The sequence below is a fragment of the Gopherus flavomarginatus genome, unplaced genomic scaffold (assembly GCF_025201925.1).
Source record: "Gopherus flavomarginatus isolate rGopFla2 unplaced genomic scaffold, rGopFla2.mat.asm mat_scaffold_35_arrow_ctg1, whole genome shotgun sequence".
Taxonomy (NCBI): Eukaryota; Metazoa; Chordata; order Testudines; family Testudinidae; genus Gopherus; species Gopherus flavomarginatus.
Window position 1 is genome coordinate 2,368,244 of NW_026115064.1, and position 13,667 is coordinate 2,381,910.

Here is a 13,667-nt window from a genome sequence, read left to right on the forward strand (position 1 = left end):
AGCTCAAGGGCCAAGTCCCTGGGGCCCCAAATCCTATCTCCAAGGGTATTAGCCATGTGCCCGCTAAAGCTAGCTACAGGGGCTCTATGCATGAAACCACTAACCCAATTTCCAGGAGCCCTACCAATGGGGCCCCTGTCCCTAGCTCCAGTGTCCCAGCCCGTGGGACCCCTAACCCTAGATCCATGGGCTCTACCCCTGGGGCCCCTAACCGTAGCTCCAGGCACCCCACCACTAGGACCCCTATCCCTAGGTCCAAGGCCCACCCCTAGGACCCCTAACCCTAGCACCATGAGCCCCAGCCCTGGGGCCCCTAACCCAAACTCTAGGGTCCCTTCCTGTGGGGCCCCTAACCCTAGCTCCAGAGGCCCTACCCATGCAACCACTAACCCTAGCTATAGGGGCCTTACCCCTGTGTCCCCTAACCCTAGCTCCAGGGGTCTGACCCCCAGTACCTCTAACCCTAGCTCCAAGGGCCCCATCCCTATGGCTTCTAACCCTAGCTCCAGGGGCCCAACCCATGGGGATCTAACCCTAGCTACAGAGTCCTTACCCGTGGGACCCCCAAACCTAGCTCCAGGGGCCCTACCATTGGGGCCCCTAACCCTAGCTGCAGGGGCCATACCCGTCGGGCCCCTAAACCTATCTCCAGGCGCCCCACCCCTGGGACCCTTTACCCTAGCTTCAGGGGCCCCATCCCTGGGGCCCTTAACCCTGGTTCCAGGGGCCCTACCCATGGGGCTCCTATCCCTAGCTTCAGGGACCCCACCCGTTGGGCCCCTAACCCTAGCTCCAAAGGCCCTACTTTTGTGACCCCTATCCCTAGCTCCAGGGGGCATACCCCTTGGGCCCCCAGTCCAAGCTCCAGGAACCGTACTCGTGGGGCCCCTATCCCTAGTGTTAGGCCTGAATAAAGATATTGCAGACAAAACCAGGTATGTCAACCTGACCAAAGTCAGGCTAACAGAGGTTTTTGGGTAATTCCTGAGTGGAAAACACTGAGAAGCAGCAGCATGTCTCACAAGCGCTGGAAAAAAGTGAGATAAGCGAGAAACTGCATTCCTGGCATAGTACCAGATGTGCTGTGTTAGGGCAGCTCCTTCGAAGAACTGATAAGAGCCCTAGTTTCCCAGCCTCCTTGTTTTCACTCCCTGGTTTTGTTCGTTGTTTGTTTTTAACTCCCCTACATTTCTAACTTTAGGTATGTATGTATACTAAAGGTGTCTAGTTTCTAGTTGTTAAAAGAAGGGAGTGGGTTGCTCCAGTGAATAATTTATGACGCGACAGAACTGTCTATATAGGCTTATACTAAGATTTAAAGAGCGGGCTGGTTCTCTCGGGAGACGAGCTGCTCTATATTGATGCGTGCACTTGTCAATAAAGAGCTTTTGATCGGACCTTGCTGGTGTTGCCTGTCTCTCTCGCGGTCAGACAACTAACTTTGCCATCTGGGGGTTAGAGTCCCTGACACTAGCTCCAGGGGCTCTACCCCTGGGGCCCCTGACCCTATCTCCAGGGGCCCTACCCGTGGGGACCCTAATCCTAGCTCTATGGGACCTCCGAATGGGGACCCTAGCCTTAGCTCCATGGGCCCTACCCGTGGGGACCTTAACCGTAGCTCCAGGAGCCCCATCCTTGGGGCCCCTAAATCTAGCTCCTGGGCTCCTGCCCGTGGGGCACCTAACCCTAGCTCCAGAGGTCCTTCCCTTAGGATCCCTAACCCAAGCTCCAGGGGCCTTATCCGTGGGGCCCCTAACCCTTGCTCCTGAGGTCCTACCTGCGGGAGCTCTAACCTTAGCTCCTGGCTTCGTGCCCATTTGACCCATAATCCTAGCTCCAGGGGACCTACCCGTTGGACCCCTAATCTTAGCTCCAGGGGCCTTACCCCTGGGGTGCCGAACCCTACCTTCAGGGGCCCTACCCGTGGGGCCTCTAACCCTAGTTCCAGGGGCCCCACTCTTGGAACCCCTATCCCTAGCTCCATGGGTCCCATCTCTGGGGCTCCAAACCCTAGCTGCATGGGCCCTACCACTGGGTCCCCTTACTCTAGCTTCAGGGGCCCTACCAGTGAGACCCCTAACCCTAGTTCCATGGGTCCCACCCCTTGGACCCCTAACCCTTGCTCCAGAGGCCCCATTGCTGGGGATCCAAACCCCTGCTCAAGGTGCCCTGCCCATGGGGCCGCTAACCCTAGCTCCAGGGGCCCCACCCCTAGACACCCGAACACTAGCTCCAGGCACCCCACCCCTAGGACCCCCAACCCTTGCTCCTGTGGCCCTGTCCATGGGGCTCCTAGCCCTTGCTCCAGGGTCCCTACATGTGGGAACCCTAACCCTAGCTCCAACGGCCCTTCCCGTGGGGCCCCTAACCCTAGCTCCAAGGTCCCTTCTCATGGGACCCTTAACCCTATCTGCAGGCCCTGTACCCCTGGGTCCCTAACCCTAGCTTCAGAGGCCCTACCCATGGGGCCCTTTACCCTAGGTCAAGGGTCCCTATGCATGGGTCCCCCAACCCTAGCTCAAGGGGCCCTATCTCTGGGGCCCCTAAACCTAGCTCCAGGGGCCTTCCCCGTTGGACCCCTTTGCCTAGCTCCAGGGTCCCTTGAAACACTTGGGAAAATGTGTTTGACTGTTCAGGCATTGGGAGCTCAGCTAAGAATGCAAATGCTTTTCAAAGACTGCGGGGACTGTGGGATCGCTGGAGACCTCAGTCTCCCCTCCCTCACTCCATGAACGTCCATTTGATTCTTTGGCTTTCCGTTACGCTTGTCACGCAGCACTGTGCTGAGTCCCGGCTGTGGACTCTGTCTATCATAACCTGGAGATTTTTTCAAATGCTTTGTCATTTCGTCTTCTGTAACGGAGCTCTGATAGAACAGATTTGTCTCTCCATACAGTGATCAGATCCAGTACCTCCCAGACGGTCCACGCTGGAGCTCATTTTGGGTTTGGGACTGAATAGCCACCTGTGCTGATCAGAGCTCCATGCTGGGCAAACAGGAAATGAAATTCAAAATTCGCGGGGCTTTTCCTGTTTACCTGGCCAGTGCATCCGAGTTCAGATTGCTTTCCAGAGCGGTCACAAGGATGCACTGTGGGATACCGCCCGGAGGCCAATACTATTGAATTGCGGCCACACTAACCCTAATCCATCATGGCAATACTGATTTTCGCGCTACTCCCCTCGTCGGGGAGCAGTACAGATATCGGTATTAAAAACCCTTTATATCGATATAAAGGGCTTCATTGTGTGGACGGGTGTAGTTTTAATTCGTTTTAATGCTGCTAAATTCGGTTTAAATGCGTAGTGTAGACGAGGCCTAAGAAAGCGGCTGTTTGACCTACAAACAACGACAAAGTAAAACCTGCAAGAGCAGCCTTTCAGTTCAGAGGCCTGATAATAAGATGTTACTAATAACTGATGAAAGAGTTACAAACGACTCAAAACCATACTCAGAACAAACCAAATGGGAACACAGACAACACCATTTTTCTTCGCCGCTCTTCAACCACGATATTCTCCCCATAGGGAGGTCCACCGCTCCTGGGGGTTCAGTGCCACAGTAACAGGGTGATGTGTGCAAGGGATGGAGGAAGCTGCTATTCCATCTCCCTAGTCCAAAAATCAGTTTAATAGCTAGTCCTGAGATAGAGGAAGTATCAGTTATTAAAGTCATAAGAACTAATTTAACATTGTGATTCCAGCCAATGTTAAAATGATCTAACATTCAGGTTAATAGAAACATTTCTAGTCCTCTGCATAGAATGCTCAAATGATGCAAAAATAGCAAGTTTGCTTTAAAAAGTCATGAAAGGGGTGTCATCCAGAATCTGACACTTGGTGAAACGTAAGTCTAGAACACACAACCAGTTTGGGGATTGTGCTCTGCTTCTTAACAATCTGCCCTGAGGTTGCCACTCACAGTCACAAGCTACTCCAGATGGCTGGGGCCCTCGCATGCATCAGTAACTGGTTAGCAGCTGTTAGTGCTACAGTCCCTCAGCTTAAACTTATGCTATTAGATCTCTTCTGTGATATATTCTGATTCTAAAAGGTAAAAGGTCGCTCTGTGTGTGGCATTATGAAGTGAGGTAGCAAATGTTGGTTGCAGAAATGGGGCATGTGCCATAACAGTTCTGCCCCCCAGCTGCATTCCTTGAGTCCAACCTGCAAAATTTTCATGCAGTCAGAGTGGAAAAGAGCATTTTACCTAACTGTGAAGTTGTTTACAACTTTCAGTGTGTAAGGGAGATCAGAACCTCTCACTCTAAGTACATCTAAAACTTATACTTAACTATTAATGATCTTAGGTCTGTAGCATAAAACTGAATTAGTACTACAATTACAAAAAGCTTTATTTTTAAACTTGAAAAGAGAAAAAGCCATAAAATCTGCAGTTAGAAACTTCAAAAAAGACCCATAGTACTAAATTTAAAGATTCATTTTCAAAGTTTTTTATTTCACTATGCTTTGGAACCCATGTCCCTTGCCTAATGAGATATATGTAGGTTCGGGTGACTCCCAAAAGCATGAACTGCTAAGGACCGTTCTACTGTCCTTGATTCATATCACCAGGATAACTACACTTTATTACTCCTGCCCTAATAAGAAAGAGATTGGGGATCTCACAGCAGCCGAAATGACCATTTGGACAATCACCCCCATCATGCAATGCGGGGTGGATGTGACCATGCACATCAGCAACAAAAGACTTTTACAACACATCACCAACAGATGTCAAGGTAGAGTTCATTCTGACCCTGCTTACATCCTCCCCACAACCAAGAATTGGTGCTCCTGGTAAATCATACTCCCTATTATACCAAATCATTGGTATTGAATGCTGAAGTCACAGCTAGCAAAAGTAGCCACCCATCTCTGCCCTGCAGCATCCAGCTTAGCCCTTGTTAACACATAAGTCAGTGGATTGTTCTCTGTCCATACCTGAAACTGAGCACCACACAAGTAGTCTCCAAAGTTCTCAGTGATGGCCCATTTCAAGCCCAAGAACAGCAGCTGGTGGATGGGATAGCAAGTTTCGCTATCAGACAGTCCTCAGCTGGCAAAGGCTACAGATTTACATTTGCCTTCCACTTCCTGGTACGAGACTGCTCCCAAACCCTCCAAAATGGCATCAGCATGCAGGATAAATGGCTTGTTTGGGTCAGCAGAGACTAGGACTGGCACATGAATCAGGCAAATAATGATTTCCCATAAAGCTCTGTCACATCTCTCATCCCGCCATGTCCCAAATGGAGAGGAGAAGAGCCCCTCCCCTGTCCCAGCTCAAGAACACCAGATCTGTGGAGGCAAGATGTCTGTAGCCCAAACCAGCTGGAGCTGCTGGGGAGAGGAGTTCTCCCCTCAGCCCAGGCCCACTGGAGTTGCTATTGCAGTGGGGGAGAGATGTCTTTCATCTAGTTCTTAGATGCCCTGATAAGAGGGGGGTTGAGTTTTTTCTTCCCACCTACAGCTCAAACTTCTTTTTCCCCCACCACTTTCTGCTCTAGCCTGATCTCCCTCTTTCACCACAATTCTCTTTTTCCTGGTCTTGTTCCAGAGCCCTGACAGCCCAATTCTCTGCCCTATCCCCGTGCCCTCTACTGCACCCTGAACCTCTCATTCTAACCCCACCCTAGAGCCTGCACTCCCAGGGCCAGTGCTCTCATCCACTTGCACTCCAACTCTCTGTCCCATGTACCCTGATTTAGGGTGTACTAATAATATTAATTTGGATAATATGATGAAAATTTAATTTATTAGCTTACATTTTATTTAATTTAATTGAGTTACAAAGTTACAGTTGCTTTACTGCTATTCAATAGATACATAGGGCATTATATGCAACAAAGTTTTATTTAATGTCTCTTACCACAATTCCTTGATAACCTGGTGGTAAGAGACACAGAACCACCCTTGCAGTTCAGGTTTCTCAATTCTTGAGTGAAAGACGCAGGGCTTAGAAACAGTTACTGTTACTTAGGGTTTACTTGACTAAGTTAAACTTAAAATCAAAACCTAATAAACAAAGAATAAAAACTTACGGAAATGGAGCTTAGCCTAGTTCCCTTGAAACTTAATATTTAAGAACAAGTACAGCCTACTGCAAGTACGTAGAGAGAGAGTGGAGGAAGTAAGTCAGAATGATAGAGTGAAGTGCTCTAGTGAGGTGAGTTACCTCTTTTATAGGGCACAAGTACCGGAAATCCTTCCTCCTATGTCCAAATTTCATTCCTCACCCACAAAACGTTAGGGTACGCTTACTTCACAGGCTAGTATGTTTGTGCATGTTGATGACATGTACATATGCACATAAGTTCCCTTGTGTTGTACCTGTTAAGTCTGTGGGTAGAATACTGAAAAAAAAACCCTATGCCATTCTCCATTGTCGATTGGTCTAAGTAAAGGTCTTAGACAGGCGTGAGTACTTATCTATTTAAGTAACAAGATACAGGTCAACTTTGCTTTCTTAGTAAAAGGTCACAATATAGATATGCTAACCTTGCCTTAGCTTAACATACAGGATATGGCCTGCAGGGTCTCGTAAGTCATGTGCCCCAGCCTCCTAATCATTTCTATTGCCCGCCGCTGGACCCTCTCCAAATTGTCCACATCCCTTCGCATGTGGGACCCAACCCCCAAAGTACCCACATTTCACCCCAATGGCCCCCAAATGCCGGATTTTAATATGTACATAGGGTGCTCCCATGGTCATGTCACTCCCGAGCTCTCCAGTGGAGCCTGCTGGTGGAGAACAAAGTCAAAATCAGCCAGGACGTCGCTCAGTCAATTCCCTGTGCTCCCAGCAGGTGGTATCGGAAAGCTCCAAGATGGCTCACTTCCCTTTCTCTCATCAGCTTCAGGCCCCAGGGTACAAATGCCCAAACTAGTTGGGATTCTCCCCTGGGCTCAGGGTGTGGGGCTGCTCTGAGGGGATGGACTTGCACATTTGGGATATTAGTGCAAAGATACAATTTCAATTTCTCTTACAGAAATTTGAGGGCAATTTATATTTGGTAAAAATCTTATTTCATGAAAGGAAAGCTGTAGTGATAGCCTGGTTACTGGGGTGCAAAACAATTTCCTCCTGCAAGAAACAAGAAGTTAGAATTAGACATTTACATCATTTGTTCCAATGTTGGCACAGGTTTAATTTTGCTTCTGTGCGGGTTTGTTTCAGGCGGTGACTGTTTTCGTTTATTGGGTTGTTTTGGTTTTTTAAGTTGGAATGGAGATTTTAATTGACATTTGCTGGATTCGAATGGCTGACCTGCAACACCAGTTTTGACATACTTCTGCATATTTTATACAGATTTGGCCAGTATTCAAGGATTCAATTCCTTTATAGGAGGTTTTACAGTTCAGGCTTATTTATTTGATGTTATTTTATCATCCTGCTGTAGCACACCTTTTTGATAAAACCTTGAAATTATTAATTTATGGCATTTGTTAGTTTTTATTTTTAAAAACAAAGTTTTTCTTAATGTTTGGGTTTTAAATTAAGCATTGTTTTTGGTTTCAAATTTTCATTTAGGTTTTGGTTGTTGATGGGATCTTTAAGAACTTTGGATTTAATACTAAAATTTGGACAGATTTAGCTTATTGAAAGTAAACTGTTCACTATTTTATTTTAATAAAGGTTGTATTGCTGTAAACCCTGGCCAGTGGGAGAGGAGATGAGCCTGGCCTTTAACTGAGAAGGAGCAGAGGCATGGGAGAGGCCAGGTGATGGGGGGGCACAGCCCCCCAATTTCTTTTGTCTACCCACCTCAGTCTCCCACCAAACGAGAAGAGTCTGATGCCACTCCTGCTGGTCACTGGGTGTCACTGCTGCTCCATGGGAAACATGCTCTGTGCATTACCCAGCTTGGTGAGAAATACACTCTGTGCCTTACCGTGACTGGTCCGTGGGTGTCACTGCTCCTAGAAGGCAGACACACGCTGTGCATTACACCACCTGACCGCTGGGTGTCATTGCTGTATCAATGGAAACACTTTCTGTGCATTACCCTGAATGACCACGAGGTGTCACTGCTGCTCCAAGGGAAACATGCTCTGTGTGTTACCCTGATTGGCCACTGGGTGACACTGCTGCGCCAAGTAAAACACCTTCTGTGCATTACTCTGACTGCCCACTGGGTGTCACTGCTGCGCCAAGGGAGACATAAGAGCGGCCAGACTGGTTCAGACGCAAAGTCCATCTAGCCCAGTATCCTCCTGTCTTCTGACAGTGGCCAGTGCCAGGTTCCCCAGAGGGAATGAACAGAGCAGGGAATCATCAAGCGATCCATCCCCTGTTGCCCATTCCCAGCTTCTGGCAAACAGAGGCTACAGGCACCATCCCTGCCCACCCTGGCTAATAGCCCTTGATGGATCTATCCACCATAAACTTATCTAGTTCTTTTTTGAACCCTGTTATAGTCTTGCCCTTCACAACATCCTCTGGCAAGGAGTTCCACAGGTTAACTATGCAACTGCCTTGAGTTTACCCCCCCTCCCCTGGCCAGGTTGTATATGGAAAAGAGGATGAGGATGAGGAGAGCCATGATGTGTCTGTCAGTGGATTGTGCCTCAGTTTCCTCTAGGCAGCAGTGCTGCAGGCTCCTTTGGTCTGTGCCCATGCAACTGTGTCTGGGGAAGGAGGAGTAGAGGCTCATTCTTCCCAGCCCCACGCCCCACCCCCAGCAGCTGGGGAATCCAGGCCAAATTTAATCCTGGTAGCTGGGCTGGGATTAGCCTGGGCTGGGGTAGGGCTGGGGAGGAATTGGGAGGGGGATAGACGCACCTGCTGTGAGGGAAGATCCTTCTATTCCCTGCCAACCCCATTCACTCCTTGCAGCACAGCACCCCCTAGTATTTCTTTTTCTGTCATGAGAGCTGTCTGCTGCTTGCTTCTCCCTTAGCATCATCTCTCCCCATCCTGGAGCACTGGCATTGCCCATCCTGTGCAAACAGGCAGGCCTCAGTGTGCCCCATGGCACTGCTCTGCAATTGTGGAGGCAGCTGTTGGATGGAGCCATATCAAAATATGGGGGTGGGCAAGGCTGGGGACCAGGACTCCTGGGTTCTCCCCTCAAATGTGGGAGGGGAGTAGAGATTAGGGGGTAGAGTGGGGGAGGACAGGGCTGGGATCCAGGGCTACTGCTTTTTCTGGTTTTCTCCACCTCCTGCAGCTGCCTCGATCCTTTCAATGTGTTTCTTGTTCCATATTCATTTGCTGACTTGTGTAAATCACCCCAGAGGTGGCTGCATCTCAGTGTTGGGTGAGGCATCCTTGGCAGCATCATCTCCTAACCGCATCTCTCTCCCCCTTCGGGTGACCCTGCAGCACTCAGCAAACATCCACAAGATCATGGGGCACTTTGAGCACTGCGCAGGCAGGGGCCAGGCGCCCAGCCCTCCCTCCAGAGAATGGGACACAGCATCGACTACTTTTTACAGGGATTAAAAAGGGGCAAAGGAGGGCAAATCAGAGGAGTAGGTGGCCAGGGTCTGAGCAGGAGGTGGAAATTGACTGGTCGGGGGTCAAGCAGCTGGAGGCAGAGTTAGGAGAGGGACTGAAGGCAAAGTCAGGGAGGTGGGAAGGAGCCGGAATTAAGCCCAGAGGGAGTCGCTGCCAGAGGGTTAAACCCTGGCACAGGCAGGGCCGAGGGGGAACAGTTATCCCAGTGGGCTGAGGACTCCAGTGTTTGCAAACATGGGTGGGGGGAGCAGAGGGCTTTTTTTATTTCCCCTCCCACAGGCAGCACCTCTCAGCATGGACTTCCCAGGGCTGGGCTCTTAAAGGCACAGGCATCCCACCGCCTAGACGCTGCAGCTCCTCTCTGATGTAACCTACTGAGGTGCTGCAGTAGGAGACTCAATTCAGTGAAACTGGGCATTCCCTATACGCCCCCCAGCCAGGGGGCTATACACCCCCTTCCCCGATTTTCCCCAACACCCCCTCCCTCAGTGGTCAGGTAGTTACATGCAGTGCTGCCAATGTAGTCATTGGTTGCAAATTTGAATGGAAATTGAAACGTTAACACACACTTTAAAAGCATATACAACATATGAAAACTACTTGTACCTGAGAAAGTCAAATAGGTTTGGAAAGTCTGGACAAAGCCGGATTTCCTCACCCAGCTGTTGTGTTTGCTGACAGTGTCGGTGCATTGGCTTCGCAGTGTTGGCCAACCTTAGAATTTCAAATGATGATTTGTAAGCGAGGTGTGAATGAGCTCTCCCCTGGCAGCTACTGATGACCAGGGTTGGGGGGAAGCTTTGGGACCAGACTGTATTTACATGAACTCACCTACTCTGCTGAGGTATCCAGCGGACAGAGCTGGGCTGCCTCTGCTCTAGGTGCCCGGAGGAGGGAAGGTGTGTGGGGCTCCAGCCTGGGACTCTTCCTCCCTCCTGCCAAGGCCTGACTATTAATCCCAGCGCTGGCACTCCTTTCTTCAAGCGCCATGTGGGCCAGAGGAAACGTGTGGTAGGAAGCACAAGGGAAAAGCTTGTGAACATCAGGTGCAGCAGCAAGAATCCCAACTATCAGGGTAGCAAGTTCTAGAGCCCTATCCCATTGTGGCCATCCCTGCCAAAGACCTGGCTCTCGGAGGTGTGAGTCACCCAGCAGGAGGTGAAAGATTCACTCTTATACAGCTGGAGAAAGGGGAGTTGAGCTCTGGGGCATTACCACAAGCATGGGTGGGTGGCAAGTTTGTAGAAATTTTCGTGGTGCCCAGAACCCGCCCCCAAACTCCACCCCCATCTGCCTAAGGCTCTGGGAGGGGGTTTGGGGGGGATTAGGGTGCAGGATTCAGGCTTTAGGATGGAGTTTGGGTGCTGGGTGCAGTCTCCAGCAGGGTTGTAGGATGGGGTGAGAGGTGCAGGCTCTGGGGGTGGGAAGGAGTGCACCCTCTGGGAGGGAGCGTAGGGCTGAGGATGAGGGATTCATGATGCAGGAGGGGGCTCAGGACTGGGGCAGAGAATCAGGTTTCAGAGGGAGCTCAGGGTTGGGGGTGTTGGAGAGGTTGAGGGCAGCCTGCACTAGGACTCTGGGGCTGCAGTTCTGCCCAGAATCCCTCTACTCCAGCAGCAGGAGCAGGCAGGGGACAGGCACATGCTGCTTTTTGTCAGGCAGGGATGCACAATAACAGAGGGGAGGGTTGCCATGCAGGGGCCAGGGGAAGAGACCCAACTCCAAATATTGCTGGAGCAGGGCCCCCAGCCCTGAATGTTCCTGGAGCACGAGCACCACAAATGTATATAACCTGCCGCCTATGACCACAAGCCAACACAAGGTCCCACTGAGATTTGAACTCAGATTACAGGATTCAGAGTCCTGAGTGCTGCCCATTACACCATGGGAGCAGCTTGTGCTGCCTTCTCTGCACATCGGTGACCCTCATGGGGCTGCTTGTGTAAGGGGGCTCTTGGCCCCTTTACTAAAACTTAGTGTGTGTGTGTGGGGGGGTTGGTTGGCTAGTTCCCAGCAGCAACAGAAGGGGGAAGGATCAATGGGAAATCAGGACCCTGAGACTGACAGTCCCCAGGGACAATGGGGAGAGGCCAAAGCTCCAAGTTAGCTGCACTGACAGACCAGGCAGTGTAATGAGGGAGTCACCAGGCCAGGGGGTCCCATACTCCATGTGAGCTGGAACTGCCTGGGTGAGAGTGGGGCAGAGCTAAGGAGAGAGCAGGAGCCCGAGAAGAGCCGGGGAGCAGAGCTGTGCAGGTGTAGTGCCAGAAACTGCTGCATGTAGGAATTTGCAACCTGTAGCAGTTACTGATACCTGAGGTTGTTCTTATTTGCTGACTTGTCCTAATTGGCTAAAACTTGACAGTGGTTTCTCTAGCAAAGGCCAGTCCCTGGCCCCTTTGTCCAGACATCCTCCTTCATATCAGGCTAGGGTGACCAGATGTCAAAGATGAAATATTGGGATGTGGGGGGTCGGAGCAAAAAAAAAAAAAAGCCAGAGGGCCCCCCTGCCGCCAAGTGGAAGGGCACAACCCCATCTCCAACCAATTCTTGGCTCCAACCTCTGCTACACCCCTAGCTCCAACATCCTCTCACTCCTGGGCCCAGCCTGGGCTCCAAGCTCTGCAGCCGAGCCATGATCCAGGCCACTCCTGCATCTCCCAGGCAAGGGGTGAACCAGGCAGCTCCTGGCAGGAGCGTCTCCGCCCCACTTGTGTCTCCGCCCCCCGCCCACCTGGGATCAGCCTGCTCCGTGCTGCCCCCACTCCAATGCGCTGCCCGCAGGCTGCAGGGCTGAAGCAGCTTCTGCGCTGCGCTCCTGGCCATGGCCATGGCCAGTGTGCAGACTTGTGTGGGAGGGGCGCAGCCTTCCCTCTCCAGGTCTGCAAGGGGAATGTAAAGCGGCCGTTCCTGCGGGAGTAAGTCGCTGCCATCCCTCCCTAGCTCTGCCAGAGGACTGGGCAGCAGCAGTATTAGCAGGGGCAGGGCGCTTGATTGTTTCCCCGGCTCTGTGAGGGGACTGGAGAGCGGCCGTTCCCGGGCGCGTCGTTGTACTAGGTTCCTTCCTAGCTCTGCGATGGGACGTGGGGAGCGGCCGTTACTGTGGCGGCGGGGTGCTGGGTTCCCTTCCCAGCTCTGCCAGGGGCCTGGGGAGCAGCCCTTCCTGAGGGTTAGGGCGCTGCCTCCTCTCCCTAGCTCTGCGAGACAAAGGGGAGCAGCCCTTCCTGCGGGATCAGGGCGCTGCCTTCTCTCCCTAGCTCTGCGAGACCACTGGGGAGCAGCTCTTCCTGAGGGATTAGGGCGCTGCCTCCTCTCCCTAGCTCTGCGAGACCAAATGGGAGCAGACCATTCCTGCGGGATTAGGGCGCTGCCTTCTCTCCCTAGCTTGTGAGACCACTGGGGAGCGGCTTTCCTGCGCGGCGGTGGTGCTGGCTTCCCTCCCCAGCTCTGCGATACCAATAGGGAGCGGCCGTTCCTGCGGGGGTCGGGTGCTGGGCTCCCTCCCCAGCTTTGCCAGGGGCCAGGGGATCAGCTCTTCCTGCGGGATTATGGCCGCAGTTTTATCTCCCTGGCTCTACGAGACCAACAGGGGAGAGGCACTTCGTGCGGGGGCGGGGCGCTGGCTTCCCTCCCCAGCTCTGCGAGACAACTGGGAGCAGCCGTTCCTGTGGGATTAGGGCGCTTCCTCCTCTCCATAGCTCTGCAAGACAACTGGGGATCGGCCCTTCCTGCGGGATTATTGAGCTGCCTCCTATCCCTAGCTCTGCGAGACCACTGTGGAGCGGCCCTTCCGGGGGATTAGGGTGCTGCCTGCTCTCCCTAGCTCAACGAGACCACTGGGGAGCGCCGTTCCCTGCGGGATTAGGGCGCTGCCTTCTCTCCCTAGCTCTGCGAGTCCACTGGGGTGCAGCCCTTTCCTGCGGGATTAGGGCGCTGCCTTCTCTCCCTAGCTCTGCGAGACCACTGGGGAGCGCCGTTCCTGCGGGATTAGGGCGCTGCCTTCTCTCCCTAGCTCTGCGAGACCACTGGGAGCAGCCCTTCCTGCGGGATTAGGGCGCTGCCTTCTCTTCCTAGCTCTGCGAGACCACTGGGGAGCAGCCCTTCCTGCGGGATTAGGGCGCTGCCTCTCTCCCTAGCTCTGCGAGACCACTGGGGAGCGGCCCTTCCTGCGGGATTAGGGCGCTGCCTTCTCTCCCTAGCTCTG

General features: G+C 52.2%; 1 non-coding gene across 1 annotated transcript; it reads right to left on the minus strand.

Moving 5' to 3' along the window:
- Window positions 1–11,283: 11,283 nt before the first annotated feature.
- Window positions 11,284–11,355, minus strand: TRNAQ-CUG (transfer RNA glutamine (anticodon CUG)). The gene has a single exon. It is a non-coding gene; the product is annotated as a tRNA-Gln (tRNA).
- Between the last annotated feature and the right edge of the window lie 2,312 nt (window positions 11,356–13,667).